This window comes from Felis catus, chromosome D1 (assembly GCF_018350175.1).
Source record: "Felis catus isolate Fca126 chromosome D1, F.catus_Fca126_mat1.0, whole genome shotgun sequence".
NCBI lineage: Eukaryota > Metazoa > Chordata > Mammalia > Carnivora > Felidae > Felis > Felis catus.
The window spans coordinates 40,584,400-40,604,516 of NC_058377.1; positions in this window are offsets into that span (position 1 = coordinate 40,584,400).

The following is a 20,117-nucleotide window of genomic DNA, read 5'->3' on the forward strand; positions in this document are numbered from 1 at the left end:
AACTGAGACCCAGGGCCCAACTGTGCCTGGCCCAGCCCAGGTCTCAGTCCCTGAGCGCACCTCCACGCCCAGATCCCAGATTCCTTCCTCCCTCAACCCCCAAGAGAAGCTGTGCCCAGGAAGGGACACCTAGGTTTGCAGACTGGAGAAGGTGCTGGTGGTGGGGACCTGCCCACCTGTTGTCAGAAGGGCAAGGTTTGCAGTCCCCATGGGGCTGTGCAGCTCCAAAGAGAACAGAGTCCCTCCCCAGCGTATGGGGACAGATCCCAGGACAGAGTAGGGTAGAGGGCTGCTCCAGGCAGCTACAGGAGAAAAACAAACCTGTGCTATTTATTGAGCACTTGTTGTTTATCCTGGGAGATATTGATGATGTCTCTGCCCTGTCCTTTTTATAAACCAAGACATCTATTGATGTATGAACATTTATTTAATTATGACAATACTTAAACGGATGTATGGTCAATACTGGAGGTTATTATTATGTGGTTTGGGAGGGTTTAGAATAACAACGACAACAACATAGAGTGAAAGGTGACTCCTGGAAACAAGGAACTTAGATGCTCTTTATTTAAAACGTTTGAGCACTTACTCTGATAATAACAGTAGTGAAACGGTACCCTCTCTGAGGGTACATTTTATGCCAAGTGCTGTCCTAAGCACTTTTCACATCATCAGAATCATTAAAATCAAAATGAGAATTTTAAATATGAGGAGGAGGCGATGTGCCTGGACACACTGCTTCCACGAGAATACAAAATGGTACAGCCACTTGGAAGAGCTGTTTGGTGGCTCCTTATGGAGTTAGACGTAATCCATCCTCTGACCAGAAACGAAATGAGAATAAAACATATGTCCACAAAAAAGACTTGGGCCAGAATGTCCAAAGCAGCCTTATTTATAGTAGCCCAAACCCGGAAACAGCCCAAATGCCCGTGAATGGGTCAACACATTGTATATTCACACATAGCCTACCACTCCGCAATAAAAACTACGGATATACACAACACGGATTGATCTCAGAAATACTCTATGAAGCAAAAGAAGCCAGACACAAAGGAGTACACACTCTACGATTCATTTATATGAAGTTGGGAAAAATTAATCTATGGTGATAGAAATTAGAGCAATGGTTGCCTATGGCGGGGATGATGAGGATCAACTGGGACAGAGCGTAGAATAGATTTCTGGGATGTCATGTGCGTGGTATTTCATGTGAATATAACATGTGTTATTTTCTGTGGGGCGCCTGGGTGGCTCAGTCGGTTAAGCATCGACTTCGGCTCAGGTCATGATCTCATGGTTCATGGGTTCGAGCCCCGCATCGGGCTCTGTGCTGCCAGCTGGGAGCCTGGAGCCTGCTTCGGATTCTGTGTCTCCCTCTCTCTCTGCCCTTCCCCTCCTCACACTCTGTCTCTCTCTGTCTCAAAAATAAATAAAAAACATTAATTAAAAAAAATATGTTATTTTCTGTAAATCATACTCTCCCACTTCCATCCTGTCCCGACCCCCAAGAACCAAAACCAAAAGGGAGAATTCAGTGAAGAGGGAGGCAGTGCTGGTATGATGATTCAGGAGAAGGATGTGATAGTTGGAGAACAGCCAGAGCCCAAGGAATGAATGAATATTCTTGCTAGCATGGAGAGGCCCCTCCCCTGTGGTAGAAAGGAAGCAGAAGCCAGGGGTAAGTTCCCAAGTGTTTCTAGACTGCTGTGAGCAAGTGAGGGAGTTGCACTCTGGCTGCTCTAATCTCAAGGAGTTTGAGGCTACCTCATTAGGCAGGACTGGGGGAGGGCGGGGAGAATATGAGAGGTGAAGACAGGAGAAGGTATGAAATGTCATTTCAGAAAATAGGTACACTAACTAGGAGCCTGGCAAATGTGTCAGGAGAGAGAGTAAGCTCCTGTGCAGCTTAAGATCCTGGCTTTAAATGAAGCCAGTCAGCCTCGTGGGGTGGGTTGTCCATCAGCAACCTGGATCTGCTGGGGACAGGCAAGGAGGGGGCGGGGGGAATTTCAGCAGGGATTGGGGTTGGCCAGCCAGAGTAAATAACTGAAGGAAGTTCAAGTCATGACAGGAAGACAAAGCCTAGGATCTACATTAAATGCGAGATGCTGAGAAAACAGGAGGAGGCTGAGAAAGAGGGGATCAAGGAAGTGGAGGGAATTCAAAGAATTGTAGGTGAATCTGAAAAAGAAAACAGCTTGTGGTGTTGGACTTGACTGACACTTGCTTGAGATTTCTTAAGAGAACAGATTCTGTTTGAAGTGAGGGCTCCGAGTGTGATGATTGGAGTTGGTGGCTGGAAGAATGCGAGGGAAAGTTCACTGGAAATGGCAAGGTCAAGGGTGGGTATTGGGGCAGTGAGAGAAAAGGGAAACTGAGTCAGGGAGCAACTCCCAGTGAATGGAGAGGAACGACCAGTGGGCAAGAGAGCTGCGGGAAAGAGGAAAAAGAAGAGACAGCAGGATGGTGTGAATGTCACCAGCCATTTCCAAAGAGAGGATAACCAAGCTCTCCTTGTTCTTACAGACGCATAGGGAGCAAACGTAACGTGGCACTTCAGCTTTGAGCAGCCCTCATGACAATAGATGAGTTGAATACAAGATAAACTGCCCCAGTTCAGGACATCAATAACACACATTTGGTTAATTGAGTCTGAAACGGGAAACGGCCCTGGACTGCCCTGGGATGTGATTATGCACATATCCACAACAGTGCATCAGAGATCTTTGGGCACCAGGAATTGGGGTGCTCTCTGCTTAAGAAGTCAGTATTATATCCTGGCACAGCTGACCAGTCTGGTACTTAGAAGGCAGGGGAAGGTACTGCTACTTTGAAGACAGTTTGATGGTTTCTTACAAAACTAAGCACGGTACTGCCATACAATACAGCGATCACACTGTTAGGTATTTACCCAAAGGAGTTGAAAAGTTATCTCTATACTAAAACCTGTGCATGGATATTTATAGCAGCTTTATTCATAATTTCAGAAATTGAAGGCAACAAGGTATCCTTCAGTAGCTTAATGGATAAATAAACTTTGTTATATAGGGACAATGGAATATTATTCCTCACTAAAAAGAAAAGAGTTATCAAGCCACAAAAAGACATGGAAGAACCTTCAATGCATATTCCTAAGTGAAAGAAGTCAATCTAACAAGGTTACATACTATTTGATCCCAACCACATAATATAGAATATTCTATAGTCTGCAAAATGCAAAACTATGGCAATAGTAAAAAGATCAGTGGTTGTCAGGGATTAGGAGAGATAGGGAGAATAGGCAGAGCACAAAGGATGTTTAGGGCAGTGAATCTATTCTGTATGATACTACAGTGGTGAATTGGTGTCATTGTACTTTTGCTCAAACCCATACAACACCAAGAGTGAACCCTAATGTAAACCATGGACTTTGAGTGATAATCAGGTATCAATGTCGGTTCATCAACTGCAACAAATGTACCACTTTTGGGGGGCAGGGGATATTGGTAACGGGGGAGGCTATGTATGTGCAGGAGATGTATGGGAACTCTTTGTACTTTCCCCTGAATTTTGCTGTGAAACTAAAACTGGTCTCAAAAATAGTCTACTTATGAGGTGCCTTGGGGGCTCAGTCAGCTGAGTGTCTGACTCTTGATTTCTGCTCAGGTCATGTTCCCAGGGTTGTTGGATGGAGCCCCTTGTTGGGGCTTAGGATTCTCTAAGGATTTTCTCTAAGAAGATTCTGCTTAGGATTCTTTCTCTCTCTCTCCCTCTGCTCCTCTTCCCCACCTTCTAAAATAATAAATAAATAAATAAAAATTAAAAATAGTCTACTTAAAAGGGGAGGGAAAGGGAAGAAGGAGGGTTGTTGCCAGGGAGGGTAAAAATGCCCCAGGACTCACACATCCTCAGCCAAAACAGAATCCACCCCACTATCAACAAGACAGACTACAGCAAATCTAGAGAGAGAGGTCATGATGGTGCAGAGGTTGAAGCTAGGACGCCCAAGGGATGGAGTGGGGTCCCTGATTTAAGAGAGAGGGTTATGGGCACCTGGGTGGCTCAGTCGGTTAAATCTCTGACCTCAGCTCAGGTTATGATCTCACAGCCCATGAGTTCAAGCCCCACGTCAGGCTCTGTGCTGACAGCCCAGAGCCTGGAGCCTATTTCAGATTCTATGTCTCTCTCCTTCTCTCTCTCTTCCCCTCCCCTGCTAGTGCTGTCTCTCTCAAAAATAAATAAACTTAAAAAAAAATTAAAAAAAAAAAGAGAGAGAGAGAGGGTTATTACATTCCAGAAACTAAGAAGACATCCCAGAAGGAGTGAACTCAGGGCTGGGAGGCTAGGCTGGGCCAGAGAAGTGGGCAGGAACTGGTCTAGGTAGGCCTCAAAGCCACCTTGAGGACTCTGGACTTGTCCCCATGTGGTGAAATCCATGGAGGGGTTTGTCGGACATCTGCACCCTGCCCTACTTTGCAGGCTTCCCTTCTAATACAGAGAGGATGTCTGCCACAGAAAGCAGTTCCCACGCTGACTGTTTCAAGCATAGAAGAGATGGCTTCGGTGTTCCAAGCTGATGGCCTCTTTTTTTTTTTAATTAAAAAAAAAAATTTTTTTTTAACGTTTATTTATTTTTGAGACAGAGAGAGACAGAGCATGAACGGGGGAGGGGCAGAGAGAGAGGGAGACGCAGAACCAGAAGCAGGCTCCAGGCTCTGGGCCATCAGCCCAGAGCCCGACATGGGGCTCGAACTCACGGACCGTGAGATCATGACCTGAGCTGAAGTCAGACACTTAACCGACTGAGCCACCCAGGCGCCCCGCTGATGGCCTCTTAACGTGAGAGGATTCGATTCACAATAGGTGAAACCAACAGTGGCTGCCAACAGTGAAATGAAACTATATGGGAAGAAAAATCAAACCCTGGAGGAGGAAGGGGAGAGAAACAAAGGAGAGACGTTCAAGATTCCTAGCTGGTTTCTCAACAAAATAAATCAACATGTTGACACCTACAGAGAGTCCTAGTGTGACAAAAATGAGCAGGACTGGTGTTCCCTACACTTGCCCCCAAGTCCAAATGCAAATCAAAATATGCTCACAGGAGCTCAGCATCTCACATCCCAACAATAATACCTTTCAATCTGGATAGTACTTGAAACCTTTTCCAAACCACTTTGCAAACACCACCTCATGTCCCCTTTGTAAAGCTCCGTGAGGCCCGGGAGGCAGGTATGATTGGTCCAGCTGGAAAAGACAGGAACGGGCTCTCAGAGATAAGTCACCTGCCAAGGTTGGTGGCTGATGAGTGGCCAAGATGAGTCTGTAAACCAGCTGTCTAACAGAATCCATTTCTTTTATTGAATGCATAATGGTTTTTGCTCCCACAGTATGAAATATACAAAGAACATAATCAAAATTTTCTGTAGGTAATCAGTTTGCAACATGGCTGAAACAGCCACTTGCCCTTTTAATATTACTGTAAACAAGAACAGCAGCCACAGCCAAAAGTGGGTGTTTATTGTGGGCTAGACACATGAGACATATGGATTTTTCATTGAACCCTCACATCTCTATGAGACGGATACTATTACTGTGCATGGTGAAGGAACTGAGATCCAGAGAGGTTAAGAAATCTGCCTGATGTTGCCCAGCTAGTGGATCTCAGAGCTAAAATTAGAATCTAGGCTGATTCCAACACCTGGTGCGGGTGGTCTTGCTCTGGCATAGGGAGTATTACAACCTCTGAATCCTTCTCCACCTCAAGAGAAGGATGGGAAAGCTTGATGATGTCACGCAGGGTGAATCCTGGGAGAAAATGGTTCTGTCAGTTTTAAAAAAGATGGGTTTTATATAGGTCACTTAGAAGATATATATACCGCTGCCTAGCAATGGGAAGATGCCCTAATCTTTTCCTGAAGTGAAGAATAGTCTGGAAAGAGAGATATTGTACCACAAAAGAGTAAAAACGAACAAAACAACAAAAAACCCCACCTTCCAGCCAGTCTTCCTCCTGGTACCCAGCACACCCCCACGGCAGAGACCAGTAGAGGGATCCGATGACCTAGTGGGGCAGGGCAGGGTCAAAGATGCAAATGCTCTGTCTCCACCGATGGTTGCATGATCTTTACCTTTTCTGACTTTTCTGTTCCCTTCAGGGCAAACCTCAGAGTGAGAGTTATTGCCCTGGTCATTTCAGACTTGAATCTAACCTAACAGTTCAATGTTCAAGCAGAAGGGGCTGACCCTTCCCTCAGAGTCTGCTGAACACCAGGTCAGTGCCTCTCTATTATCGTACACTGTCCAGAATAGGTTATTTATGGGGAAAAATATAAAGAGGTAAAGTTGTTTAATTTTTGGCTCTATTAGAAGTTCTTTGTTTATGGATTAATGTTTACCAGAACAGTATTACTTTCCTAGAAAAGATAAATAACTATAAGCTACAAATCATAAGCAGAAAGCTTCAAGGGTAAGAGCTACACCAATGTTGATGGTTTTAACTGTCACAGAAGGAAATTTAATTGGGGATCTTCATGCTTGTTCTTAAAAGCTGGGGACAAGGGGACCTAGTCATAGGGAAGTCAGTCCAAAGACAAGCTATTTGGGAAGGGAGACACTGGAAAGAACAATAGGGCCCGGGGACCAATGCCGACTCTGTCTCCCAGGGAAAAGGTGCTACCAGATGGTCCTGGAGCCTCAGCTGGCTGGGATGTGTAACCAGCCTCCTGTCTCTTGGGAGCACTTTCATTACCAAAGAATATCCTGCCCTGCAGAGATGATGTTATCAGCCCAGGCCTCTTCCCCAGAGACTGGCCGCTATCAGCCCACAACGGCCTCAGACAATAATGTTGTACTTTTGTCTCCAATGCCAGTGAGTAGTAATCTCAGCCTAGGGCAGAATTTTAAATATGAGTGATCCATTCTAGGTTCTTCTTGTGGTCATTTAACTAGAATCGAGCTATTTTTTTTTTCCTCCCAAGTTAATTTGCCAGGGCCTGGCTTGGCCTGGTCCCTAAACGAATGTCCACAGCCATGCTGAAGCTTCTTTATTGTGGATTAGAGTCTGTTTCTATGCTTGGAGAAGAAGGTCTCAATAGTGAGAACGTCTGTATCTTTGGCCCCAAAGCCACCCATCCCAGCCAAGCTTTGTGAGTCACCGAAGATGCAGATTGAACATGGATATCCAGCTTGTTTGTAAGGGCCTGTCATCACCTGTTCCATCAAAAGCAGGAGACAGAGGACTGCCACCCACCAGTCAATTAGTCGACTCCCTCAGACTCCATCACTGAGGGCATGGACGGCTAGATGTGCAAAATGGTCTAACCTCAGAGGAGGCTGGACTCTCCGTCCAGGGCCCAGGCATCAGAGAAGTACGTGAGCACTTGGCTGAAGTTCCTGAGAATTCATTGCCTGCTCTTTCATCTAACACATGCCTGCGGCCCATCGGTCCCGGACTGAAGACAAGAGAAATCAAGACAAGTTTGGCGCTTTTGTGGGGTCCCCAGACCTCCCATGGTCGCCCTCTACCACACCTCTTCTTTTTCCCTCTGCGTCCATGTTCCCTGGCCAGGGCTTCATCTAATAACAGTTATTTGTTGGACACATCTGGATAATGTGTGATGACTTCCTATGCATTACCGAAAAACAGTCCTCTGAGGTGGAGAAATTCATTATCCATATTTTACAGACGAGGAAACTGAGGCACAGAGACATTAACTAACTTTGCCAAGGCCAGAGAGCTAAGAAGCAGGTTAGTCTGATTCCTCCTGACCATGACTGTCTGCCTGTGGATAATATCTCTGAGATCTACCATGTGGTATTTAACTCTGAAGTCAGACTATCAGATGTGTGGCCCTGGGCAAGCCGCTTAATCTCCCCGTTACTCAGTTTCCTCATGTGTAAAACAGGGCTAATATTGCTTCCATCAGAGGATGAAATGAAGCAATATAATGCCTGGCTCGTAAGTTAGCACTAAGTAAATTGGGGGTATTATTACACTTTCGAGGGCTTTTACATCTATATCTCATTCCATGCTCAGATGCAAAGACAGGAACATTCTCATTTTACACTGAGGTCCCTGGAGATTAGTTGACCTGCCCAGGAATTGAGAGCCAGTGGGGACACCAGGGGCAAAACCAGATTTCCAGAGCCCTCTGCTCTTCCTTCCCTTTCTCACCTTTATGAGCACACTGAGATAGGTGACCCACCCCGAGCTCAAAAACATCTCCTCAGGATCCAACCTTGTGAGTTTGGGATGAGCCAAGCTCACAAGAGAACAGACTCAGCAGAGCAGGCTAGCTCCTGCATTGAATGTCCAGACCCACATTCTACAAGCACGGAAAAGTATAACCAGTGAAGTTACAAATTCACTGGTACACATAAAAATGCTGCCCACTGCACACATAAAAATGCTTCTAAATTCCAAACCTTGGAGCGACTATGTTGGACGTGATGTTCAGGGTCTTACCTGCTTTGACACGCTAAGAGTGAAGGAAAAGCTTGTAGCCTCGAGTAGCTCTAAAGATAAATTACGGCTAATGACAACCCAGGTCCCACTTCTAACTTGAAAAGAAGATATATTCCCGGCATAAAGCCTCTGCTGACCCCCCCCACCATGCACCTGCTGGCCTGGGCCTGGAGGCACCATGCACCCTTACCTCCTCCCCCACCACTGGCCACCGCCTCTGCCCTCACCTCCCCACTAGCCGGACTTAAGACCTGGATTTTCCATGACATTCCTTTACGGTCAAAATATCTTATCCCGTTGTCAGATCTCCTGTCCTCGGTTGGTAAAATGAGGTCAGCACACCTTTGTCACCTTTAGTCATGACTGTTCTTGGTGACCCAACCTGACTGCCTCATTCTCTTCTCAGAGCAAACACAGATCTGACTACAAATATGTTGAGGGGCACTCTTGGTTCTGACTTATGTTTTTGTCTTTGTTTTAGGTCTCGTGTGTACAGAGCAGAGGGTTATGTATATACTACATGGTGGCATATTTTAAGGTTCCTTTAAATTCTTCCCTTCTCTTTTCCTAAAGTTACTTTCCCTTAAGCAAATGCCCTGAATCTCTCTCTCTAGTCTTTCTTTCCCCTTTGCTCCAACCTTTCTCTTCTTCTCCAGACTCTTCTGTCTGTGAGTCCATTCTGGAGCACAGAAGTGTAGGCCTCTGCTCACTTCCCTCCCATCCCCCTCATCAGCAAAGACTCAGTGTTTTTTTTTTCTTGCCTGTTCTCCAACTGGAGGAAGGGATTCACCCTTCTCAGAAAGGAGTAAGAAAGAGATGGAAACCCTATCATTGTTTTTTTTTTTTCTACCACACAAATATTGTTTTATAATGGGAAGGAGAGGAAGCGGTTGGACACATATTAAATACCCTTTAGCCTAGATTTCATGCTCAAGTTAGTGTGTTTTATCCATCCAGGAATATGGCAGCTTACTAAGAGGTAGGGTCCATTTCTTCAGGGAATGAAACCAGGTTGGTTTTGTTTTAAAATTTTTTTTAATGTTTATTTGTTTGTTAGAGAGAGAGAGAGAGAGACAGTGTGAGCTGGGAAGGGACAGAGAGAGAAAGACACAGAATCCGAAGCAGACTCCAGGTTCTGAGCTGTCAGCACAGAGCCTGATGCGGGGCTCGAACTCACAAGCCGCGAGATCATGACCTGAGCTGAAGTCAGATACTTAACTGATTGAGCCACCCAGGCACCCCCAAACCAGGTTTTTTTTAATGTATCTATTATTATTATTATTATTATTAATGAGAGAGAGAGAGAGAGACAGAGAGAGAGAGAGAGAGAGAGGAGGGGATGGGCAGAGCGAGGGGGAGACAGAGAATCCAAAGCAGGCTCCATGCTGTCAGTACAGAATGCGACACAGGGCTCAAACCCACAAACTGCAAGATTATGACCTGAGCTACAGTCCCGCGCTTTGCCAACTGAGCCACCCAGGCGCCCCAGAATGAAACCAGTTTTTTTTTAATTTTTTTTTTTCAACGTTTATTTATTTTTGGGACAGAGAGAGACAGAGCATGAACGGGGGAGGGGCAGAGAGAGAGGGAGACACAGAATCGGAAACAGGCTCCAGGCTCTGAGCCATCAGCCCAGAGCCCGACGCGGGGCTCGAACTCACAGACCGCGAGATCGTGACCTGGCTGAAGTCGGACGCTTAACCGACTGCGCCACCCAGGCGCCCCAAGAAACCAGTTTTAACTGACTGCAGAATTATGGCTCAGAAGGTATTTTCTAAATATTTTAATGGAATGCCCAAAGTTGGAAATATGAATAAAAATACTGACGTCCGACTTCTCTTGAAAAAATGGAGAGTCGGCATTGCCTGGCCTGACTCTAGCGAGAGCTTATTGGGGCGCCACCCTGGTTGCACCTCACATCAGGCCTGCTCTCTGCAGGGGATCACCACTGTCTTTTGTGTTCTTGATACCAAAGTAAACTAAGTGTCATCGGCAACTCTTCTCGTTACTGTTTCCTTACAATAAATATAAAATTAGGGGCGCCTGGGTGGCTCAGTGGGTTAAGTGTCCAACTTGGGCTCAGGTCACGATCTCACGGTCCATGAGTTTGAGTCCCGCATCAGGCTCTGTGCTGACGGCTCGGAGCCTGGAGCCTGCTTCCGATTCTGTGTCTCCCTCTCTCTCTGACCCTCCCCCCTGCCTCTCTCAAAAATAAATAAACCTTAAAACAGAAATTAATTAATTAATTAAACATCCAAACGAAGGTAGGTAAAAGAGACAGGATGTCACGTGCTCCTTGCACCTGTCCACGAGTTCTGGGTCTTATCTGCCTGCTCCCTGTAAGCATTTGCATCCGGGAGCCCACTTCACTGAGTTCTTCTTTCTTAGCTCCTGGTGGCACTGGTGCCAAAGTGGGGCAGGTGTCCCCTCATTCCGATGGACTGGAATGAATGGAATAAATCCTATAGGAAGCCTCGCTGTTTAAAGTACATTCTAATGCTCTTTCCCTCCCCATTCTCTGCTATGGCCCAAGCGAAGTAACCCCTCCCCAACGCCTGGACAAATCCTGGAGGGCCTCCTGGGGCCCTGGCTGGTCCTCAATCTTCTGAAATACCAATGGCCATGAAAGTAGAGGAAATATTTCAAAAAATACCTTAGTAGGTCTGTATCAGTAAACCATGGCAGAGAGTTCCCAACTACAGGTTGTTCTAAGCCAAGTCTACGTTAGAAACGAACAGCCCACTGTTCTGTGAATCAGCCGATTTAGTCCAGAAACTCATTTATAATTTTCAAATTAAAAAAAAAAAATTAAGTGTTTATGTTTACTTATTTTGAGAGAGCATGCCAGCGGGGCAGGGGCAGAGAGGGAGGGAGAGAGAGAATCCCAAACAGGCTCTCCACCATCAGTGCACAGCCTGATGTGGGGCTCGAATTCACAAACCGTGAGACCATGACTTGAGCTTAAATCAGGAGTCGGACGTTTAAATGGCTGAGGACTGAGCCATCCAGGCACCCCCATTGATAATTTTTAAAGTCACTCAGTTTAGGGCCCCTTTCTCAAGAGAACAGGCCAAATTTTGCCAGTCTTGCCAAGGCCTGGGATTAGGGATGCAGCAAATATATGAGAAAACATCCATCCCAGATTTTCCAGTACACCTAATTATATCTTTTGTCAGTAAAGAAAATTTGTTAATTGGATAATCAAATGTGATCTAATTGTTATGGCTTGGTAAATCTTTTCGTATGAATACTTTAAAAAAAATTTTTTTAACGTTTATTTTTGAGACAGAGAGAGACAGAGTTTGAACGGGGGAGGGTCAGAGAGAGAGGGAGACACAGAATTCGAAACAGGCTCTGGGCCCTGAGCTGTCAGCACAGAGACCGACGCAGGGCTTGAACTCACAGACCGCGAGATCATGACCTGAGCTGAAGTTGGACGCTTAACCGACTGAGCCACCCAGGCGCCCCTTTGTATGAATACTTTTAAGGATTCAGGAGAAAACATTCATTGTCACACCATCTGTCCAGATTCTTTGCTTTAAAAGGAAATATGGTGGCTAAAACTATACCACTCCTTTCCCAATAAAATGGATGCTTCCTGAAAAAGACAGAATCCTGTGGCTAAGGTGAAGGTGAGATGTTAGGGCTGGGGGAGTAAGGGACTACTCCTCAAGTGTCCTTACAGGAGGCTGACTTTCTTTCTCATTTACATCTACCTCTCTCTATACTACACTCCACCTTTCTTTTATACCTTTTTTGGCTCCATATTAGTTTCTAATAAATACATACTTTCTCCCTCTGTTAGACTGAAACAGTTTGATAATGGACTGTACCTTCTTCTTCCTCTTTTAGCCCCTTTAGTGTCTTAACTAGAATGGAACATACAGTAAGTGTTTAAATTGCTCCTTGAACGTGCCTGGGTGGCTCACTCGGTTGAGCGTCCGTCCACTCTTGGTTTCTGCTCGGGTCATGATCTCCCGGTTTGTGGGTTTGAGACCCGCATCAGGCTCTGTGCTAATTAGCACTGTTTATCATTAAATTACATTGCGCGTGCAACAGCTACATCAGTTTACATTTGCTTAGGAATATATAATTACATAAAAAAATAACTGTTTCATAATTTAATTGGCTCTTAAATGGTTTCCCTAGGGGGGAAACAAATGTTTTGTGTTCTTCAAGAAACTGGTATATACAAATGATCTACTGTGTGTTTATCTCAAACGTGAGGAAACCTAAAGATGAAGTTATGAGGATCTTTTTTTCCTAAAACACAATACAGCTTTGCACTTAGTCACTGTTAATAGAGCAAAGAGTTGGAATGGTAGATGTAGATGCGATCTTTTGTCTAAGTGTACAGCTGTACGATATTCTAAATGGAATAGAAAAAAAAAATGAAAACACCTGACGCTAACAGTTCTTTCAAGGAAAACAGAACCAAAGTCAAGAAAAATGTTGAATATCGACTCTAAAAAGGACAAGTGTTATTCAACGCAGAAATGAGAACTAGAGATTAGAAAAAAAAATCGTTTTAGTGTTTTAGGAGATAAACAAATGATACGAAGAGGGAATTGAGACCAAGTAGAACTGAGGCAGCGGGAACAAAAATGGAACCCAGGACAATGATTTGACCTCATAATGGAAATGACTACCTACAGTGAAATACTGAAACAGCTACCACCACGCTCCCCTTCTCGTCTCATCGCCATCCCTCACTGCCCCCTCCTCAACACCGAGGGAGACTCTGAGTAGGATGGGGACATTGGAAGGAATAAACTAGAACCAAACCTGCCTCCAGTGTTCCCCACTTTTATTTCTGCTCATTTTGTCCAAAATCTACAAGACGCATGAAAACTTCCCCCCAAATCGAGGAGGAAGACCTTCCTCAAGGCAGTAGTTGGGTCAGATTTTTTTTCCATGAAGGGAGTTTTTTCTTTCTTTCTTTCTTTCTTTTTTTTTTCTATGAAGGGGGTGGGGGATGGACGGGCCTCACTGCATCATTACCGCCTGGCACAGTGTGCTGTGTGTGTGAGCTCACCGGAACGGCTGGCTGGAGGCCAGGTCCCTGAGGGCCACTGTGCAGGGTGAACCCAGCCATTCTGATGGGTGCCCTCAAATATCTTCACACCATATCTCAAACCAGTGCATCGGCACCTTATCCTGAATGCTTTAAAAATGAGCTTTGCCATCTCCAAACCTGCTGGTTCTCTTTCATCTCCTTCTAAGAATCTCTCCCATATTCATCCAATTCTTCCGTTTGTTTCTACTACCCTACGAGATAGAGGATGACAGCTGCAGGCGCCTTTGGTTTGTCTCCCTGCTGCCATCGTTTTTCCACCTGGCAGCCCCCATGGCCTGCTTCCAATCCGTTTTTCATACAACGGCCCGGGCTAGATTTTCTTAACCAATCAGCTAGCTCTCCCTCTCAGAGCCCTCGGGGTCTTTCCCACCCAGGATAAAAACCCCACGCTCCTTCCCGTGACTGCGTGATCTGACCTCACATTTCCTACCAGTATCCCCATCTCTTCCCACATTCCAGCCTCACCAGCCCTCTCATCGGCAGGGTCTTTGCTCCCACCGATCCTTCTCCCTGAATCAATGGATGCCACATTCCTAGGAGAGGAGCACACCCCTTCCCGCGAGCACCACCACACCACCCTGCTTCATTTTCCTCCCGGCACTTAGTAGTAACTGCAGTGATCTACTCACTTATTCCTTTACTTGCTGATCAGCCTCTTCCGTGCAGCAAGACATAAACAGCACACAGGGTTCCAGCTACATTGTTTTGAGTTGATCCTTGCTTTTGGTGGGAGGACTCCTGAAAGGTATAGTCGATTACACAAACCTTTCCTCTAAATATTCACATCAGCAACCTCAGAGTAGTTCATCTTAGCGCACTGAAGAATTATTGTTCATTTTTTTGGTATAACAATGGTATGGTGATTATGTATCTAAAGTCTTTCTAAAAAAATTTCTTTGATGTTTATTTTTGAGAGAGACAGAGACAGACACACTGTGAGCAGGGGAAGGGCAGACAGAGAGGGAGACACAGAGTCTGAAGCAGGCTCTGAGCTGTCAGCGCAGAGACTGATGCGGGGCCCGAAGCCATGGACCACGAGATCATGACCTGAGCCAAAGTCGGCCACTCAATCAACCGAGCCACCCAGGTGCCCCTTTAAAATCTTAATCTTTTGGAGATACATATTAGAATACTTAATATTTATGAATAAAAAGAAACAATATCTGAAAATTGCTTTAAAATAAATCGGGGCAGAGCAACGGGAGAAGGAAATTGCATGAGAGTTGATGAATTGGCTGTAGGTTGATAATTATTAAAGCTGAATGATAGGTACTTGAGAGTTCATTATACTAATCCCCAGGGCCAATGTTTGAAATTTCCTGTAATGAAAAGTAAGAAAGAAAAAATTTCTTATAGTTTCAGAGACCTTTCCTAGACATGAAGCCTCTTTCATATAGACAGACACACACTGTCTGCATTTCAGATCATGTTGACTCAAGCTCATCCTTGGATTGGGCTATGGATACCTCATTTTAGCAGCTGGCAAAGATCCACGACACCCCTCCAGAATGTACGCCCATGAGAACAGGGAACGTTGGTGCAGTGTTCATGGATATACCCCAGGCCCCGAGACCAATGCTTGTGAAGAAACGTGCACTCAGTAAACACTGACAGACAAATACACAAATTACCCGCTGTGGTTAATGTCATCCTTGTCTTCCCAGCTACTCAGACTACAATTTCAGGGTCACCATTGCTGCCTTCTTCTCCACACTCCCTCTCACATGGAGAATCCTTTGGTCCATAGCCAGCGCCAATGTCCTTTGTGACCATTCACCTCTGCTGCTCCAACAAACCACATTGGTCTCTCTATCCCAGCGTTCCCTTTCTCGGGCATGTTTTATGTGCTACCAGAGAGCTCTTTCTAAAGCATGTTGAGGGCCATCCGGCTAGCTTCATCAGTTAAGCATCCCACTCTTGATTTTGGTTCAGGTCACAATCTCACAGTTCATGGAATCAAATCCTGTATTGGGCTCTGCTCTGACAGCATGGAGCCTGCTTGGGATTCTCTCTCTCCCTCTGCCCTTCCCCTGCTCTCTCTCGCTCTCTCTCTCTCTCTCTTGCACTCTCTTTCTCAAAATAAGTAAATAAATAAATCACATTTATTTAAAAAAATTTTTTTATTTTTTTTATTTTATTTTATTTTTTTTTGTTAAATTTTTTTTTTTCAACTTTTATTTATTTTTGGGACAGAGAGAGACAGAGCATGAACGGGGGAGGGGCAGAGAGAGAGGGAGACACAGAATGGGAAACAGGCTCCAGGCTCTGAGCCATCAGCCCAGAGCCCGACGCGGGGCTCGAACTCCCGGACCGCGAGATCGTGACCTGGCTGAAGGCGGACGCTTAACCGACTGCGCCACCCAGGCGCCCCTAAAAAAATTTTTTTAAATAAAGCATGTTGAAAATCTGCTTGAAAGTTTCCCCTGGTTCCTCAACCTGGCCTCTTATTAATAATAAGCTTATTTTATATTTTCACAATGTCTTCTAGATGGCAAATCTCTCTCATCTATGTCATTTGATTTAATCCTCATGGCCTTTGGGGGCAGAAATTTTTCCCTTCATTTTACAGATGAAGAAACTGAGACTCAAAAACCAGAAGTTAAATAGCCAGTAAGTGACAGCTTAGACAAGAATTCCATGCTCTACAGAATAAAGAGTTAATGGGAAGAAAACAATCTAAGGATTTAATGCAATCCCTATCAAAACACCAACAGCACTTTTCACAGAACTAGAACTAATATTCCTAACATGTGTATGAAACCACAAAAGATCCTGAATAGCTAAAGCAATCTTGAAAAAGAACAAAACTGGAGATATCACAATCCCACAGTTAAAGATATGCTATAAAGCTGTAGTAATCAAACCAGTATGGTACGTGTAACACAAAAATAAACACATGCATCAACTGAACAGAATAGAGAGTCCAGAAATAAGCCCACGCTTATATGGTCAATTAATTTTCAACAAAAGAGACAAGAATATACAATGGGAAAACACAGCCTCCTCAAGAAATGGACAACAAAATGTCCAAAACTAACAGCAAAATGCAAAAGAATGAAACTGGACCGCTTTCTTACACTATACACAAAAATAAATTCAAAATAGATGAGAGACCTAAATGTGAGGCCTTGAAACCATAAAAACCATAGAAGAGATCATAGGTAGTAATTTCTCTGACATTGACTGTAGCAACTTCTTTCTAGATGTCTCCTGGGGCAAGGGAAATTAAAGCAAAAATCAACTATTGGGACTACATTAAATTAAAAAAAAACAAACCAAAAACTTCTGCACAACAAAGGAAACAATCAACATAACTAAAAGACAACCTACTGAATGGGAGAAGGTATTTGCAGTGACATATCTGATAAGGAGATAGTTTCCAAAATACATAAAGAACTTATAAAACTCAACACCCCAAACAACAATGCAATTTAAAAAATGGACAGAAGCATGAACAGACATTTCTCTAAAGAAGACATCCAGATGGTAAACAGCACACGAAAAGATGCTCAACCTCACCCTTCATCAGGGAAATGCAAATGAAAACCACAATGAGATATCACCTCACACCCATCAGAATGGCTAAAATCAAAAACACAAAAAACAAAGGGTGTGGGCGAGGATGCAGAAAAAAAGGAACCCTTGCGCCCCATGCCCCGTTGGTGGGGATACAAACTGGTGCAGCCACTGTGGAAAACACTATGGAGTTTCCTCAAAAATTGAAAATAGAACTACCCTATGATCCAGCAGTTGCACTACTAGATATTTACCCAAAGAATACAAAAACAATTCAAAATGTAATTCAAAACATAATTCAAAACGATACATGCACCTCTATATTTATTGCAGCATTATTTATAACAGCCAAACCATGGAAGGAGCCCAAGTGTCCATTGATAGATGAATGGAAAAGAAGTGGTATATACACACACACACACGCATATATATATATATATATATGCGTGTGTGTGTGTGTGTGTGTGTGTATATATATATATATATATATATATATATATATATGGAATGTTATTCAGCCATAAAAAAGAATGAGATCTCACCATTTGCAACAATATGGATGATCTAGAGAGTATAATGCTAAGCAAAATAAGTCCTTCAGAGAAGGCCATATACCACATGATTTCATTCATATGTAGAATGTAAGAAACAAAACAAACAAAAGAAAAAAGAGACAAACCAAAACATAGACTCTTAACTATAGAAAACAAATTGATAGTTACCAGAGGATAAGTGGGTGGGAGAATGGGTGAAATAAGTGAAGGGGATTAAGGAGTACACTTATCGTGATGAGCACTGAGTCATGTATAGAACTGCTGAATTATCATGGAGCGTGGGTTTGCAGAACTCTTTGGGTTGCTGATATTATGGCAGTATACCATTCAGTGATTGTATATTGTCTGTTTGTAAAATGCATGTGTGAAAGAGAAAAATAATCATCTAGTCCTCTTGCTGCCAGTCCAGTACTGCCTGAACACACTTCTTCCTTCTGTCCCTGTGACTCAGACACATGGGCTTGTGCCCATCCAGTCCCTGTGTCCCTGTTTCTGAGTTAAGAACGTGCTTCCTACTCACTGAAAGCCACAAGAGTAGAGACGAAGTCAGATTCATCTTTACATCTTTCGTGTCATTTTCTACCCATTTAGAAACATATCTGGGGGCGCCTGGGTGGCTCAGTCGGTTGAGCGTCCGACTTTGGCTCAGGTCATGATCTCGCAGTTTGTGGGTTTGAGCCCCGCGTGGGGCTCTGTGCTGACAGCTCAGAGCCTGGAGCCTGCTTCGGATTCTGTGTCTCCCTCTCTCTCTGCCCCTTCCCCACTCACACTCTGTCTCTCTCTCCTTCAAAAATAAATAAACATTAAAAAAAGAAAGAAAGAAAAAAGAAACATATCCATACATGGTTCTTTCTAACCTAAATGGGGTCACATTTTAAACATTAATCTTCAACTTCAAGGCGAACCCCATGAGGGCAGGAACTTTGCCTGAATTGCTCCCTGCCGTATTTCTTGCATCAGTATCAGTGTTTGATATATTGAGTGCTCAGTAAATATTCGTTCCATAACTAAAACGCATCAGTACATTGGTTTTCTTGCTTATAATGTCTTAGAGATCTTTCCATGCCAGCACATACATAGATCTATCAGATTCTTTTCAATGGCTGCATAGCAGCCCATGGTATCAGTGTACCATAATCAACACCCTACAGGATTTGTACTCTTTCCAATTTTTCATATTTTAAACAGCATTGTTATGATCACCTCTCTTTACATAAAATACACATGTATGCCAGTAATTCTTAGAGAAATAACTCCTGGAAGTGGACTTTATAGGGTCAAAGGGCACATACTTTAAAGATTTTGAAATATAGCCACCTGGTCCTCTTAAAAGACTATACCGATGTGTAATTCCAACAGCAGGGTATGAAAGTGTCTTGTTCTCTATTGCCTTGCTAACCCTAAAGACTATTTATATGTCTTATTTGGCCAAATGTATCTTAGCCCCCCCCCCCCCCATTTTTCAGGGAAAGGAAGGAAAGACAGACAGAGGGAAGGTGCAAAAAGAAGAAAAGAAGGTGGCATGTGAAGGAAATGAAAATATGCCTGGCTGGGTCCCCCAAGGAAAAAGGGACAAGACGTATTTTACTTGCTTTCATAAATTGTATAAGGTTAATGCTAAATCTAAAATCTTTCTCTGGCTAATGGTACTTTTCTCTGAAATACTTGTGGAAAGGTTGTCAGAACATAGAAAACTGTTACCAGGTTAAAAAAAAAAAAAGAGAAGGGAAATTGTCATTTAATTTCCATCATATTGCAAGATTATCCCCATACACGTGAGGAACACAACATTTTTCAAGGCATTTTCACATACACGGTTGCATGTAATATTCACGAGAATTCTGTAGGTGTGTGTTTCCATTAATAGTGATTCTGTGAAGTACAGAAAATCCAAGTGATTAGCCCGACATCACTCAGTCAAAGGCAATGACAAGACTTAACCCCCTACTTCTGGCTCTCAGCCCAGTTCTCTTTCTGCAGGGTGTGCATGGTTGGTAAGCTGCCCTTGAGTCAAATGGGGTCCACAGAAGCTCATCAGGCACTTTTCAGTGAGCCTGTCTCAACAACACGCCTTCAACAGATCGCTTGGAGCTGATCATGTTGACATTATATTACGGCTGTAAAGAGAAGATGGTTACTAAGAAAAGAGCTTATGTGTGTGCACTTGACTCGAGTCTATCACATCTCAAATGGCACACAGCCTTTGGGATGATCACTGCTATCAATAAAATGAATACACATAGCTCTCAGACGCAAGGACTTCTCAACCTGGGATCCAGTTTTAAAAACAAAAAACAAAAATAAAAACGCCTGACTAGACTGTGTTCTCGAGAACAAAAATGATTTCATTCACCTTTGTCTTGCCAGTGTCTGGCATGGTGCAAGGCACATAAAAGGAGTTTAAGTATCCTTGGGGTAATTGCAATGATAGCACGCTCATGTTGAAAAACATAAAAAGCAATGAACTTCTCCAGAGTTGCGGAAGAGGAACACAAATATTTGCATAATGATTCTTGCATATATG